The sequence below is a fragment of the Elephantulus edwardii genome, unplaced genomic scaffold (genome assembly GCF_000299155.1).
Source record: "Elephantulus edwardii isolate Elephantulus edwardi_28Jun2011 unplaced genomic scaffold, EleEdw1.0 scaffold00286, whole genome shotgun sequence".
Taxonomy (NCBI): domain Eukaryota; kingdom Metazoa; phylum Chordata; class Mammalia; order Macroscelidea; family Macroscelididae; genus Elephantulus; species Elephantulus edwardii.
The window spans coordinates 268,427-279,380 of record NW_006400036.1 but is presented as its reverse complement, the minus strand read 5'-3'; the positions used below and the strand labels follow the sequence as shown (position 1 = coordinate 279,380).

General features: G+C 40.3%; 1 pseudogene; it reads right to left on the bottom strand.

Moving 5' to 3' along the window:
• Positions 1-10,217: 10,217 nt before the first annotated feature.
• LOC102860883 overlaps positions 10,218-10,954 on the bottom strand; it is a 3,507-nt pseudogene continuing 2,770 nt past the window's right edge.

Sequence of the window (10,954 nt, the reverse complement as noted above, 5' to 3'; positions counted from 1 at the left end):
AGGCATTAATTCTCTTTGGTAGTCTGTATTCATTGTCTAACTTTCACTTGCATAAGAAAAAATTTGAAAATTCTGTCACTTGAATCAGGGGCACCTTGGTCTTTAAAATTTTATCCTTGTTCTCTACCACATTGGTGAGATGCTTGACCAGAGATTTTATTATGCATCATGTCTTTTGATTTCTTGCCTGTTGCTACCATGCATATTGATTGTGTATGTAAATAAAATTAAGCCCTTGTCAACTTCAGTCTTTACAGAATCTATTATGATGTAGCCTATTGATTCAGTGATGGGGATTTTTAATTTCTTGATATTGGGATGTAATCCTTATTGAAGGCTGTAGTCTTTGATTTTTCTGCAGCAAGTTCTTGAAGTCTTCTTCTCTTTCTGCAAATTTGATTTTGTTATCTGCATAGTTCATGTTGTTGACGGCTTTTTCTCCTGTTCTGATGCCACCTTCTAATGTCACTCTATTTCCATTTACCACTACAAATACTCCATATAAATTCACACGATTTAAAACTGGGTTAGAAACCTGGACTTGTTTTGTTGTAAAATGTCACCCCCTTTGCCTTCTACAAATTTTCTACAACAGTTTTGAACAATGCAACTGTCAAACAAGTATTCACAGCTAACCAACACGTGCCTCTATGAGTCTATCCAGAGGAGAGGATGGAGATTCTTAGGTGCCATTGCATCAAGTATGTCTCATGGTGACTGTGTACAACAGATCAGAACCCTGCCCTATCCTGTGCCATCTTCATCATCACTGATTATATGAATCACTGTTATTCCCTATATACACAGTGGAATATACACATGTACATATATCACTGTTATAAAGCAGGATTCACATGGAGATTGGTACGAGAATAGGAAAAGAGTAGATAATTAATGAAACCTGTATTACGACAGATAAAGGAAAGATCTGTTTAAAAGGAATGTGCCATTAGGCATTATTTGTAAGACAACAGTCCAGAATAAGAGGTACAGTGCAAAGAGGACTAGGGGAGGGGAATGGGAGGAGTAAAAGTGGAGGAGAAAGGGAGGAAATTGTGCAAAAATGAATGAATGAAAAAGCCAAGGTTTCTGCAAGCTTTTCTTAAAATTAAAAAATGTCATTATTAAAATAATCAGACATTATTATGGAGACATGTAGAAACCAATCCTATGTTTCTGGTGGGATGTAACTGTGAGGATGAATATTGGGGTGGCATGTAGTAAAGTAAACCCCAATACCATATTGATTAATAACAGGCGTCTGGCTGGACTATATCATCTTGGTAGGACTGCCACATGTAGTTTTACTCAGCATCCCCTTTTTAAGCATATTTTTCCCTAGTCCCTGACATTTTTGGGAGGCAGGGGCATCTTTTTATAACCTAGACTATTTCTTCTTTGTGATAGGTGTGTTCAAGTGTTCTACAATTGTCTGTGTCAGTCTGGATAGGGCATGAGTTTAAAGGAATTTGTTTATTTCTTGTAGGTTTTCAAATTTGTAGTATAGCTTTTCATACTGTTCCTCTATTGTTGTTGTTATATGCTGTCGAGTCAGCTACGACAATAGCTCTGAACTATGCTCTATCCTGAGCCAATCTCACTGTCTCTGACACACCTGCCCTTATTACCCCACTTACCCTTATGACCCCACTTATTGTGGCAGTTCATCTCATCCAGCATCTTCCTCTCCAGCACTGTCCCTCAACCTTTCCAAGCATGATATCCTTCTCCAAAGATTGAATCCTCCTGGCTACATGTCCAAAGTAAGTGTGAGTAAGTATTAAGATGCCCCTTTTACTGATTTCATTTCATTTGGCTGTTATGATGTCTCATCTATCCTCTTTTATTCAAGTTATTTGTGTCTTTTCTTTATTTTGTTAAGTTTGCTTATGGTTTTTCTATTTTGTTAACCCTTTCAAAGAAACAGTTCTTGGTTTGCTCATGGTTTTAATTGTTTTTCTGTTTTCTCTCACATTGATTTCTGTCTTGTCTTAGACGCTGTGAGTTTAGATTTTTGTTCTTTTTTTAATTTGACGGAGGTGTTGAGGTAGGTCCTTAACTTTGTTTCTTTGTTCTTTTTTTTACGTGTTTGCTTATTGCTATGAACTGTCCCCTGAGGGCTACCTTAACTGTATCTAGAGGTTTGGCCATGTCGTATTTTCATTACCATTTGTTTCTAGGAACTTTTTTTTCTAGGAACTTTTTAATTTAATATTTTATTTCTTCTGTAATCCAGTCACATTCTAGCACTAGGTTATTTAGCTTTCATGTGGGTGGTTTTGTAAGCTTTACCCTCTGTTTACTTCTTTTATGGCCTTTTTGTCTCAGAAGATATTTTGTATTATTTCAAAATATGCTAATTTGCTGAGACTTGCTTTGTATCCTAATATGTGTTCAATTCTATAATATATACCAGGTGCACTTGAGAAGAAAGTAAATTGGGTTTTGGTAATTTTTTTTTATATCACAATAAGGAGCCCTGATCACACAACTAAATGGTTGATGTATTGAATGAACCTCCTCAGCAGCTCTGTGGGAGAGACTTAATGATCTACTACCATATATATTACAGCCATGCAAACTCTTTAGGACAGGTGTGCTCTGTCAATTGGGGTTGATGTGAGAAAGAATAAACTAGATAACAGCCAATACTAACAACCAAAAACCACAATAAAGGCCCTGCTTGTGGAGAGACTGACACTGCTGGGTACCTGACAGTCACCATAAAGTTCAATCCTTTCATGACCTTGACCGCAGCAGGAACTGCAGACACCATTTCAATGCCCCTTTGCTTGTGAACAGGAAGATCATGTCTTCCTTGCTCTCGCAGGAGCTGTGCCAGAAGTACAACATTTGCTCTATGCCCATCTGCAAAGACAATAAGAACTAGTTGGTTCAAATATACTTCAAAGTCCAGCAAACTGGCAATGTAGTCTAGGCGAGCAGAAAGAAGTATGTCATTACATGGAAAGAGTACAATGTGATAATGGTACAACTGTGCATGTGGGCATTCACCCAAGCAACGTAACCCAAATCTTGCAAGTTGGGAAAAAGATAGGCAAATATAAGGGAAATTTTATTTATAAAATGTAAAAGTGAATATAACCTATTGAGCAACCACAGTTTAACTAGATTTCTAGATGAATATGTGTTCTTGTGAACTTTCCAAAATTTCCCTCTCATTGTTCAGAAGTGGCTCTCTAAATCTACCTTTCCTATTATGATTCATAATTTTAAGATTAAAATTTCAATCTTTTAAAGAAAAGAAACCACAATTACATGAAAATGGATTAAACAGTATAAAATATGAAAATATTACATGGTGCTTGCTCAGATCTTTCTCAAGATCTATGTCCCAGTGTTGGTGCAGCAAGTCCCCTGCAGCCTTGTGCTGGTGCTGTTCCTAGCCCTGTTTGGAGTGTGGCTTTATTTCATGTTTCAACTCAGCATAGGCCTTGACGAGGAGCTGGTCCTACCCAAGATAAGACCCTTATGTTGGGGTTCCTGCATGGCTGGGGCTTGGAGGCACTCCCATGAGGATAAGGAATGAGGTGGTGTTAGTGCGACAAGTACAGCTTCTAAAAGACCACCACAGGTCAAAGATAAGAAGTGACCTAGGCTTCTCAGTAATAGGCAATAATAGGTAACAGAACAATCCTAGCACAGACTGTCCAAGCTACCAGGCGCACAAGGACTAGGAAGTGATCTCACTGATGTACATACCGTCCAGCACCTACCTAGACTTCATTATCCTGGTTGACTACAAGCACTCTGGCCCAAAAGTCTCAAGCAACCTCTGGAAGCACTGGTGATCTAGGCAAGCCTGTGAAGGCAGGGAGTATCTTGTGTGAAAAATAGGGAGACTCAGAGGTAAGAGAGATTCAACCCCTTGTATAGTGTACTTGTTTAGGAGGCCCCTACAGTGGGGTGCCATCCTGCTAGGCTTTTTGGCCCGGTGGTTGTCAGGGAAGAGAGCTAGGCCAACAAGGGTAGGGTTCGTAGGAACTCACAGAACCAGAGGACAGATCTTGCTATATTGCACATGGCACCAAAGTGCTGACTGGTAGTTGCAGAAATCATGGGAGGGGGAGAAGGGGCAGACCCACAGTGGGGGCTCCTGAACCAGGAGGGAAGGAGGATTGGGTGTGGCTGATGGGACCCAGGAACTCAGTGGACATACTGCAGGAGAGCTAGGCCTTGGCATGGCTAACGTGAGCCTGGAACAACTATCGGATACTTTAGTGGTGCTGGTCATAGTCTGAAGAGATCAGTCGCAAAGACTATAGAACATGTGCATTATCCAGAGAGTGAAGAGGAAAGAAGCCAGCCATCCAGATGTCAGAGTTGAGGAAAACAAGGTGTCCTCGGAGCGGGGATGGGGGGGTGGGTTTCAAGAGTTGGAGAGGGCCAGAAAGATCTTGTAGTTCTGGGGGGAAGTGTTTATGTTGAAAGAAGTAGAAAGCGACCAATGAAGATACTAGTCCTGTGGTTTAGCTGAATGAACAAAGGACCTCTGAGTGTCGATGTGTATAGGGGCACAGGCCAGCCAGCTGCAGAGAGTCTGTTTACTCATTCAAGGTATCACAGGAAGGAGGAGAAGCTCATGTGTGAAGCCATTGGATTCTGAAAGGTTGTTTCTTGTTTTGGTTGAGGGTAGGGTGTGGACTCTTCGGTTGCTTTTATTTTGTTCACAGCCGTGTGCAAGCTGATCTGATTTGCTGGATTTGGCTAACAATAAGCCTTGGGTTGGAGGCCTGGTTTTTGTGGACGGACCTTTGTATTTAAAAGTCAGTTGGGCCTGGTGTTAATTGTATTTGGAATGAACATTCTTCTAAGTGGTATAGCACTGCTCTGTCAATTGGCTGTACTGAGCTAACTTGTGGTTACTATGATACTGAATGCTGTGCCACTAGTGTATCAAATGCCATATGTTTACCCAGGGTGCACAGTGTTTGTTGTGGTTCCCATATTGAGACAAGCTTAAAGGAAGCTCTGGCCTAGTGGCAAGAAGCTGCAGTGCAATCCCGGAGGCACGTGGTTTGAATACACCAGATGCTCGGCTGTAGAAGGAGGAGGCAATCTCCTCCTGCACCAGTCAGATCTGATTTGGCAGTATACACACACACACACACACACACACACACACACACACACACTTTTTTTTTTTAAAAAGACATGCTTGAAAACAAGAGTTACTGTTAGACCCACGAAGGGCCACCTAAAAGGACAATCATTCATGTAGGCAATCAACAAAGAGCGCTTTAAGTTGCAGAATAGTTTTGTGCATGCAGAGGTTCCCTCCCTTTGTGGAAAGATGGTGAGAGAGAGCCAAGTAGGTGGAACTGTTTTAAGGACTTCCCAGGTACTTCCGTTGGGGCAGGGTAATTGGGAACATGGTTGGTGGTCAGGGGGATCAGTCATGTGGGTCCGCTTCTGATTGGCTGGCTAATCTGCCCGCCTCTGCCCTTTCTGTGTCACATATACAATTCCTCCAGAGTCTTGTCCATCCTTGCTTGAGTCACTTTGTGGTTGTTGTTGTTATTATGTGCCTTAGAATCGCCTGTAACTCATAGCGACCCTATCTATGTACAACATCCCTAAACTCTGCTCTGTCCTGTGCCAATTGCACTGTCTCTGACACTCCCATCCTGATTATCCCAGTCACTGAATCAATCCACCTCATAGAGGGCCTTCCCCTCCTATGTTGTCCCTCCACCCTCCCAAGCATGATGTCCTTCTCCAAGGACCGGTCTCTCCTCACAACATGTCCAAAGTATGTTAGACGAGCTTCAGAATCCTTGCTTCCAGGGAGCCACCCGGTTTAACCCTTTCCAGGATGAATCTGTTTTCCTATCAGTCCATGGTACTCTCAGTACTCTTCTCCAGCACCACAGCTCAAAGGTATCAATTCTCCTTCTATCCTCCTTGGTCATTGTCCAACTCTCTGATGCATAACAAGTGATTGTGAAGACCATTCTAAACTTTGCAGGAGCAGATAAGACTTTGCCTGATAAGGCTTTCTGGGTCATTTGTGTTTGTTTTACCCCTAATTGCCCGCTTCTAGAGCTAAGAATTTTTATGGCTTGCTTCTGCCTCCAGAATGAATGAGTTCTTTTCAAGGTTGGATTTGGGTCAGGCTGGGGTATGTGTGCTGCTGGACACCCAAAATGGGGGGTCCATGCTGTCCCCTTGGTCAGGTGGGGGGGGTGCTGGACACCCAGAATGTGGGTCTGTGCTGTCCCCTCAGTTACATCCACTTCCTAAACTACATGCCTCTGTAAACTCTAGGAACTTTGATAAATGATGGTAGTCATAGAAAGGCTTCAGACCTTTTGTTCATAGGGTCACTATGAGTTGTTCTTGAGTACTTGGCACTTAACAACAACAACAGCAATATAAAAGTTAGTGTAAATGTCATTGATAATTGAATGAATAAAGGCATTTAAATATAAAATATAAATATTAAATTTAAAGGCACCAGAAATATTTAAGGAAAAGATTAAGGTTTTACTATATCTAAAAAGAAAAAGATTAAGACCTCTCTGCATATAAAAACAATCTGAAAGTTAGACAAATTTGTAGAAAACTTTCCATGAATCTTATAGATCATGCTTTACTCATATTTAATATCAAAGAGTTAAACTTAATTTTAAAAAGTAAATTATCAATGAAAAATGGAATCTTGAAGCATAAAAAGTGAACAGTAATTTCATACTTGAATGCCTAAGGAATTAAAATAGAAAACAATGAAAAACAAGTTTTCACCTAACCAAATTGCAAATATTTTAATTGAAAACATTCAGTATTTATATAGTGGACCCTTATTCCAAAAGGTGGCCCAGGTGATCCAGAAACCGGCTGACAGTGAGTATATGGAGCTTGAAGCCTTGAATGGTGGGAAATATTAGAACACTAGCTGCAACTGAAAGGTCAGACGAATCCACAAAGCCTTGCCTCTGAAAAATGCCTAGATATCCAGTTGTGAAAAACTCAGGCACTCAAACCCTATGGAGCACAGTTTACTGTGACACTCATAGAGCATCATCATGGTCTAGGAAAGCTATTTTGAACAACTACACCACAAAGTTTTTCTTATTAAATAAGAATAGCAAAATAGGAAACTAGGTTTTTCTAAGAAAGCCTAGAAGGGAGCTAATAAAGTAATAACTTTGCAAAGGAATTCATGGAGGGAAGCAACAGTATTTTATGGCTCAGAAAACAAAAGACCAAGACATTCTTTTAAATCACTGACCATGGAAATTCCTGGTCTCCTTCATTTGACATTTTAGGGGCTCCTTTTCCATGTTTTCAGAACTTGGTCTCCTAGCTATATAGGAGTTATTTTTCTGGCCAAAGATCCAAAAAGCATTTTGTTCCCATAGTCTCAATAGCTTCCTATACTTTTTAGATTAATAACATGCTAGAGAGAGTTATTTTACTTCCAGACTAAACACAATGGCTTATCAGTGTCCTCTAATATAATATGTAGAAGTTAAATTTCAGGATGATTTGGGGGTTACTCTGACTGACATAGAGGACTGGAGTATAGCACACTTATGGCCCTTTGACCTCTGGGATGACAAACAGTACTTTAACTATAGAAGCATATGGTCATGCTTACACCTAGCTGAAACAGCTGTTTGCTTTGGGTAGAGAGCTGATTATTAAAAAAAAAAGTTACTGCCAATTTAGAAAGATTTTTGTAGAAAACTCTGCCTAATATTTTTAGGTACATTTCCATCTACCTAATAGTTATTATTGTTAGGTGCCATGGAGTTAAGTATTACTCAGCAGCTCTATGAACAACAGATCTGAACCTTGTCCTATCCCATGCCTTCCTCCTTATCCCTGACACACTTGAACCTATTGCTGCTGTCACTATGTCAATCCATCTGCTTGAGTGTCTTCCTCTCTTATATTGACACTTCACATTTATAAACATGATATCCCTCTTCAAGGAGTAACCTCTCCTAGTAACATGCCCAATGTATTGTAGCTTAAACTTTGTCATCTTTGTCTCCAAAGAACACTCTGATTGCACTTTCACCAAGACACATCTTTGTGTTCTTTTGTCTATAGGACATTTAGCATTCATCTCCAAAATCTCAAAGGTATCAATACTTCTATTTGTCATCCTTATTCATTGTCCAGCTCTTAGATGCACAGGAAGTGATTCAAAAGGTCATGTCCTGAATCAGGAGCACCTTAGATTTCAGATAGCATCCCTCCTCAAACATTTAGAGTCAAAGGTCCCTAACAACAGATTTTTCCAGCGTCATACAAATCCTGATTGCTGAAACCAAGGGTTTTTTTATTGTACATCCAAGTAAGATGAAGTCCTTGACAGTTTCAGTCTTTTCTCCATCTGTCATGATGTTGCCTGTTGATCCACTGATTTTTGTTTTCTTGACATAGAGTTGTCAATCCAATCTGTATGTAGGCTGTACTCTTTGATCTTCTGCACAAGTGCTTCATATCCTCCTCACTTTAAGCAAGCAAAGCTGTGTCATCTTCATAATGTAGATTGATGCATATTTGTCAGATCTTGATGCCAGATTCTTAGAGATTCTTAGAGCTCAGTTTTATGAGTAATTTGCTCAGTGTACAGTTTGAATAGGTATGGAAAACAGATAAAACACTGATGCACACTTTTCTTAATTTTAAACAATGGATAGATTAACTAGTAAAATGTGGATAAATGTCCAAAACAAGAGGCGAGAGCAGAGAGGCAGAGTGTGGGGTTGAGTGGAAATAACTGGGTTGGAAGATTTTGATGCATGGAGGAAGGGGTTCAAGGAATTAGGAAATAGCTAATGGGTGGGAAAAGATGAAATAATAGTGGGCGCAGATCAGTGATCATGATTTTTATAAAACACAATGTATGGGCATTGTCGTATGAAAACAGTGTGAATGAAGCAGTGTGTGTAACAATGCACATGAATGAAACACAATGTGTATGAATTTTGTGTACAAAAATAGATTTTGCATAAGCACAATCAAATGTTCTGGGACTCCCATTCTTAGAATTAGCCATAGTTTGTTGTGATCCACACAGTCAAATGACTTTGCATTATCAGTGAAACCAGACAGACAGTCCTCAAGTACCCTTTGCTTTCAGCCAATTCCATCTAACATAAACCATAATATTCCTCATACCATGACCTCTTCTAAACCCAGCCTGCAGTTCTCTCTTAATGTGCTGTTCAATTCGTTTTGGATAATTTTCAGCAGAATTTTGCTTGCGTGTTATATTAATATTGTTTAATAATTTCCACACTCTGTCAAGTTACAAACATATATAATATTTTAAAATATATTAAAAACAGGAGTCCATGTAGTTTTCCTCTGTTCTGTTCACACAATAGCCTTTTATTATAAGTTTTGCATGAGTACAATTAAATATTCTGAGATCCCCATTCTTCTCAATGTTGTTTGTTGTGCCATCAGAATGCCTGTGACTCATAGCCACCCTATGTTCCATAAGCTCTGAACCCTGCCTATCTTGGGCCAGTCTCACTGATCCTAACACAGCTCCCTCCATTGTGTCAATCAATCTTATCCGAGGTCTTTCTCTCCTATGCTGTTCATCCTCACTTCCAACCATGATACTCTTTTCCAAGGACTCATCCCTCCTGGCAACATGACGACCAAGTGAGATGGAGTTTCAAAATCCTTGCCTCCAGAGAGCAAGTTGGTTTTACTCTTTCGAAGACAGATCTGTTTGTCCTTTTGATGGTCCATGGTATGTTCAGTACTCTACTCCAGCACCACAACTAAAAGGCATTGATTTTTCTTTTATTATCCTTAGTCATCATCCAGCTCTCTGAGTCATAGTAAAATTGTGAAGATCAGGGCCTAGACCAGGTGCACTTCAATCCCTATTTTTGACATCTTTGCTCTTCATCATTCTTGAGAAGTCCCTGACAGCAGACTTCCTCAATGCAATTTGTCTTTTTGATTTCCTGAGTGCTGATGCCAAAATTGTTGATTATATTATCTCAATGTTATGCATAACATTTTTCATTACTAATCAGGTATATTGCTTTGTTTCTGGTTGGTTGTTTCTTCCCCCTCCCTCCCTAGCCATAATTTCTTTTTCTTTCTTTTTTTTTTTTTTTTTAGGATGCCGGGCAATGATTCTTTATTAAACATTTAAGCACAAATGGAAGTCCCCTGTGAGAAGGGTGGAGGACACTTGGAGTAAATCAGTCCCATCTTCAGGGTTTGAGATTGATTTCCAGAGACGAGCAGGGCACGGTCAGCTCAAACTTGGTGATGATGTCAGGATACAGGACCCCAAGCTTGCCAATGCTCTGACCCCAGACAAAGACCTGGGCACATTGCCCTTGGGAGAAAGCAGAGCCTCCAGAAGATTTCATCACATAGGCTCCCTTATTTTCCCTGGGATGCACTCAGAGCAGCTGCATTATTCTGTCCAGCAGCCCGTGGATGATCTCAAACCCAGAGCTTTTGCTGTAGTACATAGCACAGAATGCCTGCAGTTTCTCACACCTATATCTTTGCTAGAATCTTTTACTACAGTGTCAGAAATGTCAAACCATTTCAGAGGCAGGAGCATCTTCCGATTTGCTGCTATGGACTTCAGAAGGCCAGGGAGATGGGTGGTGTGCACCACCTGAAATTCAGCTGTTTTAGTATTACTAATATAAACTGCCATGATTGCTGAACTATCCAAACCAAGTTTATCAGCAAAATCTTCTTGGGAGCACATGGCAAAGGTAAGCACTTCAGTGAACACACCTGCTGCCATGTCATGCCTGAGAAGTTCTGTCAGCTTATTAAGAAGAAATGGATTAGCTATGGTGTATGTTTTCAGGAGATGCTTCTATTTTTTTTATTGGGAAAAACATATTGGGGATACAAGGAGGTGAGGGTTGGGGGCAGAAGGGTGAGGATGGGCCAGGATGCAGTTGCAGAGCTGCACAGTTTGGTC